At 35.4% G+C, this 12,818-nt stretch overlaps 1 long non-coding RNA gene across 4 annotated transcripts in view; it reads right to left on the minus strand.

The window, feature by feature from the left end:
- The window catches only part of LOC145666841 (uncharacterized), a 77,637-nt gene that overhangs the window by 12,766 nt on the left and 52,053 nt on the right, over positions 1–12,818 (minus strand). The window contains exon 3 of one of the 4 annotated variants that reach the window (XR_014127830.1): positions 959–2,844. The exons of 2 other annotated variants lie outside the window; for them this stretch is intronic. This is a non-coding gene — a long non-coding RNA (uncharacterized LOC145666841). Of the gene's footprint in view, positions 1–958; positions 2,858–12,818 lie in introns of those variants that run through there. One more of the 4 variants, XR_014127829.1, reaches the window with a different exon arrangement.

A 12,818-nucleotide genomic window follows, 5' to 3' on the forward strand; every position in this document is an offset into this window, starting at 1 on the left:
AATATCTTATATACAATCTAATATGCTACATCTTAACTCTGGGTGTTGAACATACATTTAGAATATATTTTCAAGAATATTTCTTGCTTTTGTCGTTCGTAACTTACCATATACTAGTTATTTGTATACACATCTACTACTACATAGTTTACCATATATTAAAGTTATCTGTGGCTTTTTGAAGCCTGATGATAGTGTCATATTCTTCTTTCGTAGGTAATGAAAGCAGTGTTATCTAGGCAGAACATATCCGTGGCAGAAATCATATAGAAGGATGATAATGCCAATCCCTGCGGTACCCAATTAAGTTGTGACTAGAGAAGGTAAGAACTGTTAATAATGGACACCCAAGCCAGGAGATAATTGAGAAAACAATAGGTAAGTTCCATTTACATGGTTGTTAACCAGGCCCCCAAAATGTGAATTTTTGTAGATTAAATTATTTTGTCGAATTTTGTCAATCGCCTTCTCAAGGTCAAACAATAGTACTTTTTTGTGTCAAGTGGCTAAAGTGCATGCTTTTTGTGGATCAGGCTATTAGCCAGAATATTAAGACGAATAGATCTATGTGACAATTTTAACTAGCGACAATTGCGATTATGTGAAACCTGGAGATAAGTGCGATCAGTTTCTATGGAAAGGCATTTGAAAAATATAAGCTGTGAGAATTTCGATGACATTTTTCAGTATCTTATAAGCTTGTATTAATTTTAAGATTGATATTGAAGCTAAAAACCTAGCCAAAGACCATTGGGTAAAAAAGTTACTCACATAAAGATAAGATCTATAGTTGATACATAGCTAAGAAGATTACAACAGCTCAGTATTTGGGTGTTGTGGTTACAAAATCAAATGTTAAAGACACTCATATTAAAGACACGAGCGAAGTTGTAATTACACGCATCAAGGAACACTATAAAACTATTTATTTATTTATGCAGTTTGTTACAGCTGCAGATCCTTTCACCTTACCTTATTGATAGCTTGTTATATTTATCTAAATATATATAGCTAAACACATACATACACACACACACACACACACACATATATATATATATATATATATATATATATATATATATATATATACAATTGAAAGAATTTCACTTCTTCTTGTTCACTTCAACCATAGGTTGGTGGGCAATATGGAAATTTTAAATTTTTCTCTCGCTTAAGAGAGCTGTTTTATTCTGTGATAAGGCCTCTTCTTCGTAACTGCATCTACATATTCTAGCATTGGTCTTCCTCTTCCTGGTTTTCCTTATGCTTTTCCCTCTATTAACACAGTGATCCAATCGGAGTACTGAATAAGGTGGCCAAGCATGCTGTTTCTTCTTTTTCCTATTATCTTCATGATCTGTCGTCCTTCATCGGTCTATGATATGCGCAGCATTCTGCGCCAACACCACATTTCAAATGCTTCCAGCTTTTCTCAATGTCCACGTCTTTTATCCATAAAGCGCCGCGCTCCACAAAGTGTCTTAATAAATCGTCTACGAACATCCAAACAAGAGCTTCACAGATTTCTTATTTTGGGCTCTAACGTGTACATCGATGCAACTATACTCTACAAATGCATCTGATCCGTTTCGCTTATGTTGACCAAATAATAGGGTACTTGAGTTTGAAATTTTCAGAATAAGAAAACATAATGCTAATGGGAAATGTTTGGAGCAGTTGGCAATAAACCTATCATTTTACACAGACATGAGTAAAATTACTAAATTGAATTTGGTAAATAAAATTTCACAATACGCTAAGCTATTTTTTTTAATTTAAAAATTTTGTACTATGTTCAGTTTTAGAGGGAGAAAAAAAAATAATTTAGGACGGACACCACGCATTGGGTATGGGCTTGCTATTCAAGCTGACTTCGAGAGCACAAACAATAAACGAATGTATTTCCAGAGTGAATAATAATGGTGATAGCTGATATTTCATCAATTGTAAAGCTTCTGCTAATGGAAATCTAGAAAAATTCTTTAATTATTTTGTACAACACTGGGTGGAAAACAAAGGCATTCTTATGGATAAATGGACCTACTGCTACCAATTCGGACTTGGGATTAATAATGCAGTAGTAGGATGAAATAATAAGATAAATGAACTCTTTGGTAGATCCTACCCGAAGGATCAAGACTTCATTTCTTGCCTTGGTTCGGAAGCAGAAAGCACGAACCTAATGTTTATGAAAATGGAACCTGGGCTAAAAGGAATCAAAAGGAAGAAACTATACATATCTAGGTACTGCGTGCAGGCAGGGGAGACGAATGAGAGAACTAAAAGAATCCTTCAGAAGTGCGAAGTTATTGGTGAATTTCAGAAAATGACTGAGAGCTTTGGTCTATGCTCAGAATCTGGATTTATGCACAACCTCCTGTGAAACTGACGACACATATTGATGCAGATACCAACACTGATTTTAAATACGCCCAAACAACTGAGCATTAAATCGGGGTCCCAATTAAGTTGGCAATCTCAGGCTTGAAAAAAGTGTGAGAGAAATCGATATGTAATTACTAATGGTGCTACGTCTAAAAATAATAATAATAATAATAATAATAATAATAATTTTTCATCTCAAAATTTTTACACTTTCAGTTGATTGTAATTATCTATCAGTGAAGTCTTCAGATTTAGGTAATACATCCTTGTTGATCACAAATGTCGATAGTAGCTATTGACACGACACCATTAAGACAGTGGTGAGAGTCAGATAACTTTACCTCACCTTAACTTCGTACATCGCATAGTATCTTGAGATTGAAGGTGGCCGGAGGGAGCTCGGTCCCCTTGGTCAGTCCCTAACTGCAGTCTTGATTCGGATCAATAACTTCGGTGCTGGAAAGAGACGCTACACACCAATCAATCAAAATGAAAATTTCAATGTCAAACAATAGTAACTATATAGTAAAGAGTAATAATTATATTCATAATTATAAATGAGTATGCACTTAAAGGTAATTATGGAAAATAAATGTTGCTCTGAGTGTTTTGAGATTCTTCCTTTTTCTTAAAGTAAATTTTGCAGTTAATAAATAAAAACAAAGCCTTACAATCTTTCTTTGTTAATTTTCTTATTTGTCGCAACTTGAATATCTCTAATACTTCTTTTGTTTTTTTTTTATTCCTTTCTTTTCGAGTTATTAGTAAATCTTGTACGCATAAAGCAGCATGCCTTCTTTTTTTATTATTATTTTTTACGAAGAAAAAATATTATCGATGCCTATTTTCCTGTTCCCTCCTCCTCTTTGAACATTTTTTTAAAATCCCATTTTGTTCCCTTTCTTTCTCCCCCCCCCCCCCGCTTCAGACAAATAAACATCGCGCTAGACCGACAAACTTGTTCCAGCTCATTAAGGCCTGCCTGAGCGTCAATTATCGCCGGCATCTTAGTGGAAAAGTCAAATGAGGCGGGAATTATCGCGTTGTAATTAAGTTTCAGACTCTAATCAATGGTGAAAAGAGCGGCGATTTCACAGCAAACACAAAAGGAGCATCCTTTTATCTCTTTAAAAGTGCTGGACTATAAAAGCGCGAAATGGGGGAGGGGGAAGGGAGGAGCAACTATCCGGGGAATAGTATGACTTTTGTTCCGGAAAATGAAAAATATGCCTAGGTATATATATATACGCATCGTAAAAAAATGTTCATTGTATTAAAACCTTACCAATAAAGGTCTCCCTTTTAACACTATTAAGACCGAATAGCATAATAAGTATAAACAATTATTTCTTCTAAAGAACAGGTGTTTAACTTTACGACTTTCTTCACTGTTTTATTTGGTGTTATTACTACAATATGTATTACAATGCAGAAAATTGGAACACTTAAAAAAAAAAATCCAGTTTCATCGTGTTTATAGATAAATTATGATAAGTTGAGCCTGATTACCGTTGCCTACAAGACTCCTCGTCTCATGTCGATTTTCGAAAAATTTGATGTCCAATTTTTTTAAAAATCAAATATTACTTTGTAGACTATATATAATACGAAAATTCGAAGTTCACTGAATATCCAAGGAACAGAAGAAAAAGTAGTTGATTGTTATATCCAGGGTGGGTAAAAGTAGGTCTGGAGAGGTAGTGGAACTCATGACGTCACGCTGTCCTCCGTGCCTATGTTTGCCCATTTCAATCGTTTGGAAAGTGGAGAGACGCAAAAGGTATTTTCTGTAAGTTGGGGAACGGCGTCCCACCGTGTTCCCCTTCACTTTTATCCCCTAGTTATACCTATTATTTGCTTGTTCTGTATATACACTGCGTTTCATTCTTCCCCTAGTATGATTGAATATACGACTTAATGTGCAATTTGCTGCCTGATATAAATAATCGTTTTTTTTATATATATAGTTTTGCAATACTATTGCAGTCGTTACGTGTACTACATTACTTCGGTACCATGAGTACCGCTATATGTGTGTTAGTAGGAGTAGAATAAAATGTCGTGCATTATGTTATAATGTTATGTATTAACAAAATATTCTTAGTGTTTGTGTTGGAATATTAAGGTTATAACTAGGTCTCGAAAAATACCGGGTGTCAGATAGTCTGGTACCTTGCTAATTTACGGTCAGAATATGTAGACCAATGTATCAAATTACGTTATTATTATTACCTTTGGTTTTCAGAACTGACATTTAAGCTACCTAAATAGAATAATTTTTTAAAGCGTTTTTACAATTATACCTGAATTGAATATGCAGGATCAAAAATACATGTGGTTGAATTAAATGTTGAGTGGTCAGACGAGAGAAATAAATTTGAACAATGACATTATTGTCAGGAACTGCATCTCTCTTACAATCAATAATGTATCAAGACGGATTTAAACATTTTCGCCCCTAACAGTACTACTTGTAGAAGCGCTTAATTACTCAAATCACAATATATGATTGTATTTGCATTATTAGAGCTTAGATATCACGAAAAATCGATACAAATAGTACAGGCAATTTCAGTGGGTTTAATCTGTGTAGTGGTTTAGTCAGAGGAATCCCAAAGATTGTAGTACTTATCAAAATAAATTTTGGTGCATGAGAGGAAGGAGATTTTTTGTTGTTGTTGTTATCTTCACCTCAACAGATCATTGCTAAGACACCGCGTTTAGTAGGCCTATAGCGTAATTATTGTACATTAATTACTTTGTTTTTATCTTCTTAGATTGTATGTCCAGATCTATTTGCATGTGACAGTCTAAATATTTTCAAATCATTTGATTGATGTACGGAATTGCAGAGAAACAGAACATAACCTTAAAGCCAAACGCTAATTGACTTCATATTGTAAACATAATTTACTCTTAATTGACGGGCTTTTAAATCTAGTGCTTTTAATTTTAGGTGCTGCTAAGTGAGGAAGACCCGAGTGGTTTTTCGTTTTCTAGTCGTGACAATGAAAATGTTCACAAAGTTGATGAATCGCGGGAATCGACACAGCCTGAAGAAGGGGTCTGCTCTAGTTTCTCTGCTATGACAACTGGTATGAGAAGAAAGCAAAATGTAAATTTGATAAATTTTTCGGATTTCAAGTTCTAGGTGGGAGTCAGGAAATGGCTTTCTACCTTCTATATAGAAAGAGAGGGATAGTAACAAACGTGAAGATGAAACAGAGGACCACAACACGTTTGAAGAGACACAGAGGTACCATCTGAGTTACCCTTATTCCTGGGTATTTGTGCAAAAGCAAGTGCAAAGGTCTCGACTTTTATACCGTTTCTGGTGGTAACGTTATTCATATATTTTTGTAATAAGGTTTTTAAATTCTTTTCTACATTTCCTAAAATTAAGTTCATCATGTTCCTTGGTTCTCAGTGGTATTCACTTATTTCCATTACGAGATTATTTTCTTGTTAAAACGTACGGTAACCTACTTTCTACATAAATTAAACTTTCAATGGGTCGCTTTCGTCTAATATTTGGCTAGTTGAATCCAGGTATTACTGTTCCACTACTCACATATATCTGTAAAAAGTCGGATATTCATTCAGTATCTTTGCACTTCACATATACACTGTAACCAATAACCGTGAAAATAAGTGCCTCCTACCTTAAAAAATATACGGTTTACCGTTTTTCTAAAATAATCGTAGGAGACCGTTTTCCTGTCAGATGCTTGTGTCGGGCATGCGCATTGGAGAGAAAAAGCACATGTTCGAAGCGAGGATTGATGGCGCGTAGGTTCGGATGTGTTGAGCTTTGTTTTGTTTTGTTTCTTTCTTTTGTTTGTTCGTTTGTTTGTTTAGTGTGTGGTTTTCTGGTGTGATATATACAATAGGCCTACCACTATTGAAGATATCCTGGAAATACAACATTAAGCAAGGTAATGTATGGGAAAGCACCATGTTAATATTTGAACTTTGTTCGGTGACAAAAAAACTTTAGTTGGCTATCGTGGCAAGCAGATCGCTCCAAAGTGCAACGATTCGAAACCAAGAAGCTGCTGGATGTATAAAGTTTTATGATAATGTAGCCAACTACGAGTGGTTTGTGAAGCTAGAATTAGAATCACAATGTTAAAATACTTTAAAAAAAATAGGAAAAGTGCTTCGTAGTTTACCGTAACAGCATTACTTAAATTGTGTTGCATCAACTGGAATTTTTCATGTTACAGAAACAACACTATACTGTCACTCATGTGTGCCCGAAGGAGGGGCAGGGGTCGCTCCCCTAGCTAGCGAAAACGTATTAAATTTCTTAATACAAATAAACAATACCAGGGTATATAGTAACCAGGGAGTTGAGTCCCCTAGAAAATTTTCATCGGGCGCTCATGCTGTCATTATTTTTTTCTGGATAAATAAATTGTTAGATTTGAAAAATATTTCTGTAAATGTTTTCATCTTTAATTTTGTTCTGAGTACCTATAATCTGTTCTGGTGTCTTGTTAATACATTTGAGTGTGTAATAGTCTAAATATGCAAAAGTTCGATACACTGGAAGTTTGGTGACTTTTTTTTTTTTTTTTTTTTTTTTAGCATTGATGCCACTGTTACATAATTATCCAAACACGTATTTATTAATTTGAGATAGCGGACACTGGATACTGTAGGCAGTGTTGTGAGAAGTCATATGGTTTTACACTTGTTTAGTCGTACTTCTGGTCATTCTAAGCTATGTTGTCGAGTGCCTGCTTGGTTATCTGAAACCGTAATAATGCGACTAATCGAATGAATCGCTGACTAGAATATTTGAGGTCTATTGGTCTACTGGTACTCATAGCGAAAATACATGCAATAAAGCTAGTCTTAACACTGTAACAGAATATCGATTTATGAATATCTTAAAAGGGCATGGATGTTTGTTCCAACTACATCTTCAAAGCGTGCGAAAACTCAGCTATGAAATTCAAGTAGTAGTTTTTTTTTTTTTTTTTTTTGTATGTAATATCGAATCCTCTTCTGGTGTTTTGTTCAATACATGACAAAATTAGTAATTTTGAAAAGAAAAATCAATGTATGTTCAAGATGATATCAGAACAAGGGTTCGATATTACAAACTAAGAATTAATTTCAACTTTTATTCTTATGGATATTATGCACGTCGTAGGTGCAAGGCTTCTTTCGTTCACTTTTGTTTTCTTTAGTTAAGTAGTCTTTAACAGCAGTGGACCAGTGTGCACTCTAGTTGCATCCATCCAGCAAAAATTATTGCTAGCCAGTGTGTGTACTGATACAGTTTCCAGCAATTCGATGAAAATTGGGTCAATATATATTGACCAGCAAGAATTCTTACTGGATCTAGCAAGAGGACACAGGTGTGTTATTACCGTAAATCTTCAACGGTAATAACACACCTGTGCTTTTTTTAAAAAAACGACCCCTAAATATTACGGTAAATTACCGTAAAATATACGGTACCAAATTTGTTTCTAAACACGGTCAATATTATTTTGCTTCTAAATATACAGTCTGCCGTTTTTATGAAAAAACGGTGGTCCGTAAAATTTAGGGTAATCGGATGGCAGCGAGAGTTGACGGTAATCGGTCAGTAAATTTAAGGCGAAATTTTTTACAGTGTACGTCAAACATTTATCTTTTCAAAATTATTTACTAGTAGTTTTGTACTGTAAATAAATTTTATGTTCGTTTGGGTATGAGCATTCATTAATTTTTTGCAATGATTATTCTTCAATAGTTAGCGTTACTTACCAATTATGGGCCTTATGCAGAGACGTTCTAATGTGAGATTAGTGCCATACTAAAGAGTTCGACTAACATATGTTTGCTGCAGTAGTCAAGTCTTTAGTATGACACTAGTCGTTCGTCAAAACGACTCTGCATAAGGCGGTTTATGTCTTATTTCTGTTGCATAAGCTAACAAGACTACAGTTTACGCTATTTCCAAAAGTTAAGCATATACACTTACAGGACGAGACGAGAAGCTTGCCGAGAATCGAGACAAGTTTAGAAAGAATCAATTTTAAAAAATGGAGACAAGACTTCTACAAAATTTTACGAGACGAGACGAGACGAGAAAACCTTATTTAGCGTCTCGTGGGTAACGCTACATCTGGTTATGTTTATGATTATTGTTATGGCTCCGGAACGCAAATATATACACGTATCTAGTCTAAATTTAGACATGATCTATCATGTGTTGATTGACTGATTGATTAAGTAAGGTTTAATGGGGACGTCAGCAGCGAGATTATTTGGTTCTATCATTTATATTCAGTATGCTTCCTTCCAACCTCGACGATTTTTCACAATTTTATTCCAAAATTTTACACTATCTTGGGTAAGATTTCTGTTCAAGTTGCCACTTTTTTTCTGCCTCAATAGGTCATCTCAGGTTCTAGTAAATTTTCAGGTTGTCCTAGTACACATTTTGAGATATCTCTTTGAAGAAAAATCCAATAGACACGGACCAGTCAATTCTGGTTCCGCACTGCTTTCATAATCCAAAGAAATAATTATCGGAAATGTTCATTCAGAATTCCAACTTTCGATTCTGCATACCATACAATCACATGGTTTGTGAGAGGGTTTCAAGTGGAGGAAACATTAGGATTTTGTGAGTTCCATGTCCGGTAGCAGCCTCTGCTGTTCACGAATCTATCAAAGGCAATGCAACCAGTGTCTCTCCACTCAAGGCCGTGGTTCGTGAGTCTTTTAACTATAGCACTAAGTTCAATCTTGGTACTATAGTATTCCTCCTTTGTAAGACACTGTTGGATTTGCTGTTTCTAAGAAAAGAGACGATTCTTTTTATATAATTTAGTGCATACTACTGAGATTTATGCCTAATTTCTCACACGTTCTTCTCGTGAGCTCTAAGGCATTTTTAAAGATGCTTCTTGAATTTCAAACCCTTCACTGAAAGAGAAATTTCTGGATTAGGTTTGATAGGCGTATTGCATGCTTTTAAGCCCCATTCATACCAAACTTTACAGGAAACGCTCTTCTGACATTTTTGGGGGATATCGAATGAACACTTTAGATTATGAATATCTGCTACTCGGTACTGTAGGATATTTCTCATCTACTGCAAAATGAATATAAAACATTTGTGATATAAGTGCATAATGGTCATAAAGCGTCAGAAATATTTCGTAAAATATTACTGTGGTATACTATTAGCAAATGAAACTACGGTATATATATTTCACATCCTTCTGAATTGAAAAATTCATTTTGTTCTTACTTCATTCAGTAATTAGCTTATGTCCAAATGCTACGTACATTATGTGTATATATGTCACTGTCAGAAGTAAGTATATCACTGTTAGGAGTATATCAGTCACTGGAATAAGTGTCACTGTTACGAGTATATGTGCCAATAGAATAAGTGTCACTATTAGGAGTATGTGTGTCACTGCAATAAGTGTCACTATTAGGAGTATATGAGTCACTGCAATAAGTGTGTCACTGTTAGGAGTATATGTGTCACTGGAATAAGTGTCACTGTTAGAAGTATATATGTTACTGGATTAGGTGTCACTGATAGGAGTATATGTGCCACTGGAATAAGTATTACTGTTCAGTATATGAATCACTGGAATAAGTGCGTCACTGTTAGAAGTATATGTGTCACTGGAATAAGCGTCACTGTTAGGAGTATATGAGTCACTAGAATAAGTGTGTCACTGTTAGGAGTATATGCGTCACTGGCAGAAATATGTCACTGCTAGGAGTATATGAGTTACTGCAATAAGTCTGTACACTGTTATAGTGCGTCCAGTAAGAGAACGTCTCTGATAGCTCACAGTGACATTGCCACTACTCTCGTGTCAAGGTTTTTTTCGGTGCAACTGTAGTGGCAATATAATTAATGGTATAAGACAGAGTGATCGTGGTTGGTAACACTGGTATCAAAGTAGAGGCTGCAATGTCCCACCGCATGTGGTAAGAAACGTCTCTTGTTGGCCGTGCTATAGGAGTATATGAGTGACTGGAATAAGTGTTCCACTGTTAGGAGTATGAGTTACTGGAATAAGTGTCATTGTTAGTAGTATATGAGTCACTGAAATTAGTGTGTCACTGTTAGGAGTAAATGAGGCACTGGAATAAGTATCAATGTTCAGTATATGAATCACTGGAATAAGTGTGTCACTGTTAGTAATATATGAGTCACTGGAATAAGTGTGTCACTGTTAGTAATATATGAGTCACTGGAAGAAAGGTGTCACTGTTAGGAGTATATGAGTTACTGCAATAAGTGTGTCACTGTTAGGAGTATAAGAGTTACTGGAATAAGTGTCATTGTTAGTAGTATATGAGTCACTGGAATTAGTGTGTCACTGTTAGGAATAAATGAGGTACTGGAATAAGTATCAATGTTAGTATATGAATCACTGGAATAAGTGTGTCATTGTTAGTAGTATATGAGTCACTGCAATAAGTGTGTCACTGTTAGGAGTATATGAGTCACTGGAAGAAAGGTGTCACTGTTTGGAGTATATGAGTTACTGCAATAAGTGTGTTGACTGTTAGGAGTATATGAGTCACTGCAATAAGTGTGTTACTGTTAGGAGTATATGAGTCACTAGAATATGTGTCACTGTTAGGAGTATATGAGTCACTGCAATAAGTGTCACTGTTAGGAGTATATGAGTCACTGTTAGGAGTACATGTGTCACTGCAATAAGTGTCACTGTTAGGAGTATATGAGTGACTAGAATAAGTGTGCCACTGTTAGGAGTATATGAGTCACTGGAGTAAGTGTCATTCTTAGAAGTATATGAGTTACTGGAATTAATGTGCCATTGCTAGGAGTAAGGAGTACTGGAATAGGTATCACTGTTGGGAGGATATGAATCACTGGAATATGTGTCACTGTTAGGAGTATATGAGTCACTAGAATAAGTGTCACTGTTACAAGTATATGAGTCACTGCAATAAGTGTGCCACTGTTAGTAATATATGAGTCACTGGAGTAAGTGTCACTGTTACAAGTATATGAGTCACTGCAATAAGTGTGCCACTGTTAGTAATATATGAGTCACTGGAAGAAAGGTGTCGCTGTTAGGAGTATATGAGTCACTGTAATAAGTGTCATTGTTAGTAGTATATGAGTCACTGGAATAAATGTGTCACTGTTAGGAGTAAAAGAGTCACTGGAATAAGTGTCAATGTTAGTAGTATATGAATCACTGGAATAAGCGTGTCACTGTTAGTAGTATATGAGTCACTGCAATAAGTGTGTCACTGTTAGGAGTATATGAGTCACTGGAAGAAAGGTGTCACTGTTTGGAGTATATGAGTTACTGCAATAAGTGTGTTGACTGTTAGGAGTATATGAGTCACTGCAATAAATGTGTTACTGTTAGGAGTATATGAGTCACTAGAATATGTGTCACTGTTAGGAGTATATGAGTCACTGTTAGGAGTACGTGTGTCACTGCAATAAGTGTCGCTGTTAGGAGTATATGAGTGACTAGAATAAGTGTGCCACTGTTAGGAGTATATGAGTCACTGGAGTAAGTGTCATTCTTAGAAGTATATGAGTTACTGGAATTAATGTGCCATTGCTAGGAGTAAGGAGTACTGGAATAGGTATCACTGTTAGGAGGATATGAATCACTGGAATATGTGTCACTGTTAGGAGTATATGAGTCACTGGAATAAGTGTCACTGTTACAAGTATATGAGTCACTGCAATAAGTGTGCCACTGTTAGTAATATATGAGTCACTGGAAGAAAGGTGTCGCTGTTAGGAGTATATGAGTCACTGCAATAAGTGTCATTGTTAGTAGTATATGAGTCACTGGAATAAATGTGTCACTGTTAGGAGTAAAAGAGTCACTGGAATAAGTGTCATTGTTAGTAGTATATGAATCACTGGAATAAGTGTGTCACTGTTAGGAGTATATGAGTTACTGCAATAAGTGTGTCACGGTTAGGAATATATGAGTCACTGGAAGAAAGGTGTCGCTGTTAGGAGTATATGAGTCACTGCAATAAGTGTGTTACTGTTAGGAGTATATGAGTCACCGGAATAAGTGTCACTGTTAGGAGTATGTGAATTACTTTTAGAAATAAGTATGTCACTGTTAGAAGTAGTTTTGTACTGTTAACAAGTTTTATGTTCGTTTGAGTATGAGCATTCATTAGGTAACCTTAGTTGTTAATCTTTTTCCACTGATTATTCTTCAACAATTACCCTCACTTACAAATTATATGTTCTATTTCTATATATAAATTATCAAGAATACCGTTTATACTATTTCCTGAAGTCAAGTATATACAATTACGGTAGGAGGGAAGTATGTCACTGTTAGGCGTACATATACTGTTAGGAATTAGAAGTTATTCTGTCACTATTAGAGAATATGTGTCACTGTTACAAGTACGTGTAGTCAGTGCTAGGAGTGTAT

This window comes from Thermobia domestica, chromosome 12, assembly GCF_964235325.1.
Source record: "Thermobia domestica chromosome 12, izTheDome1.hap1.1, whole genome shotgun sequence".
Taxonomy (NCBI): domain Eukaryota; kingdom Metazoa; phylum Arthropoda; class Insecta; order Zygentoma; family Lepismatidae; genus Thermobia; species Thermobia domestica.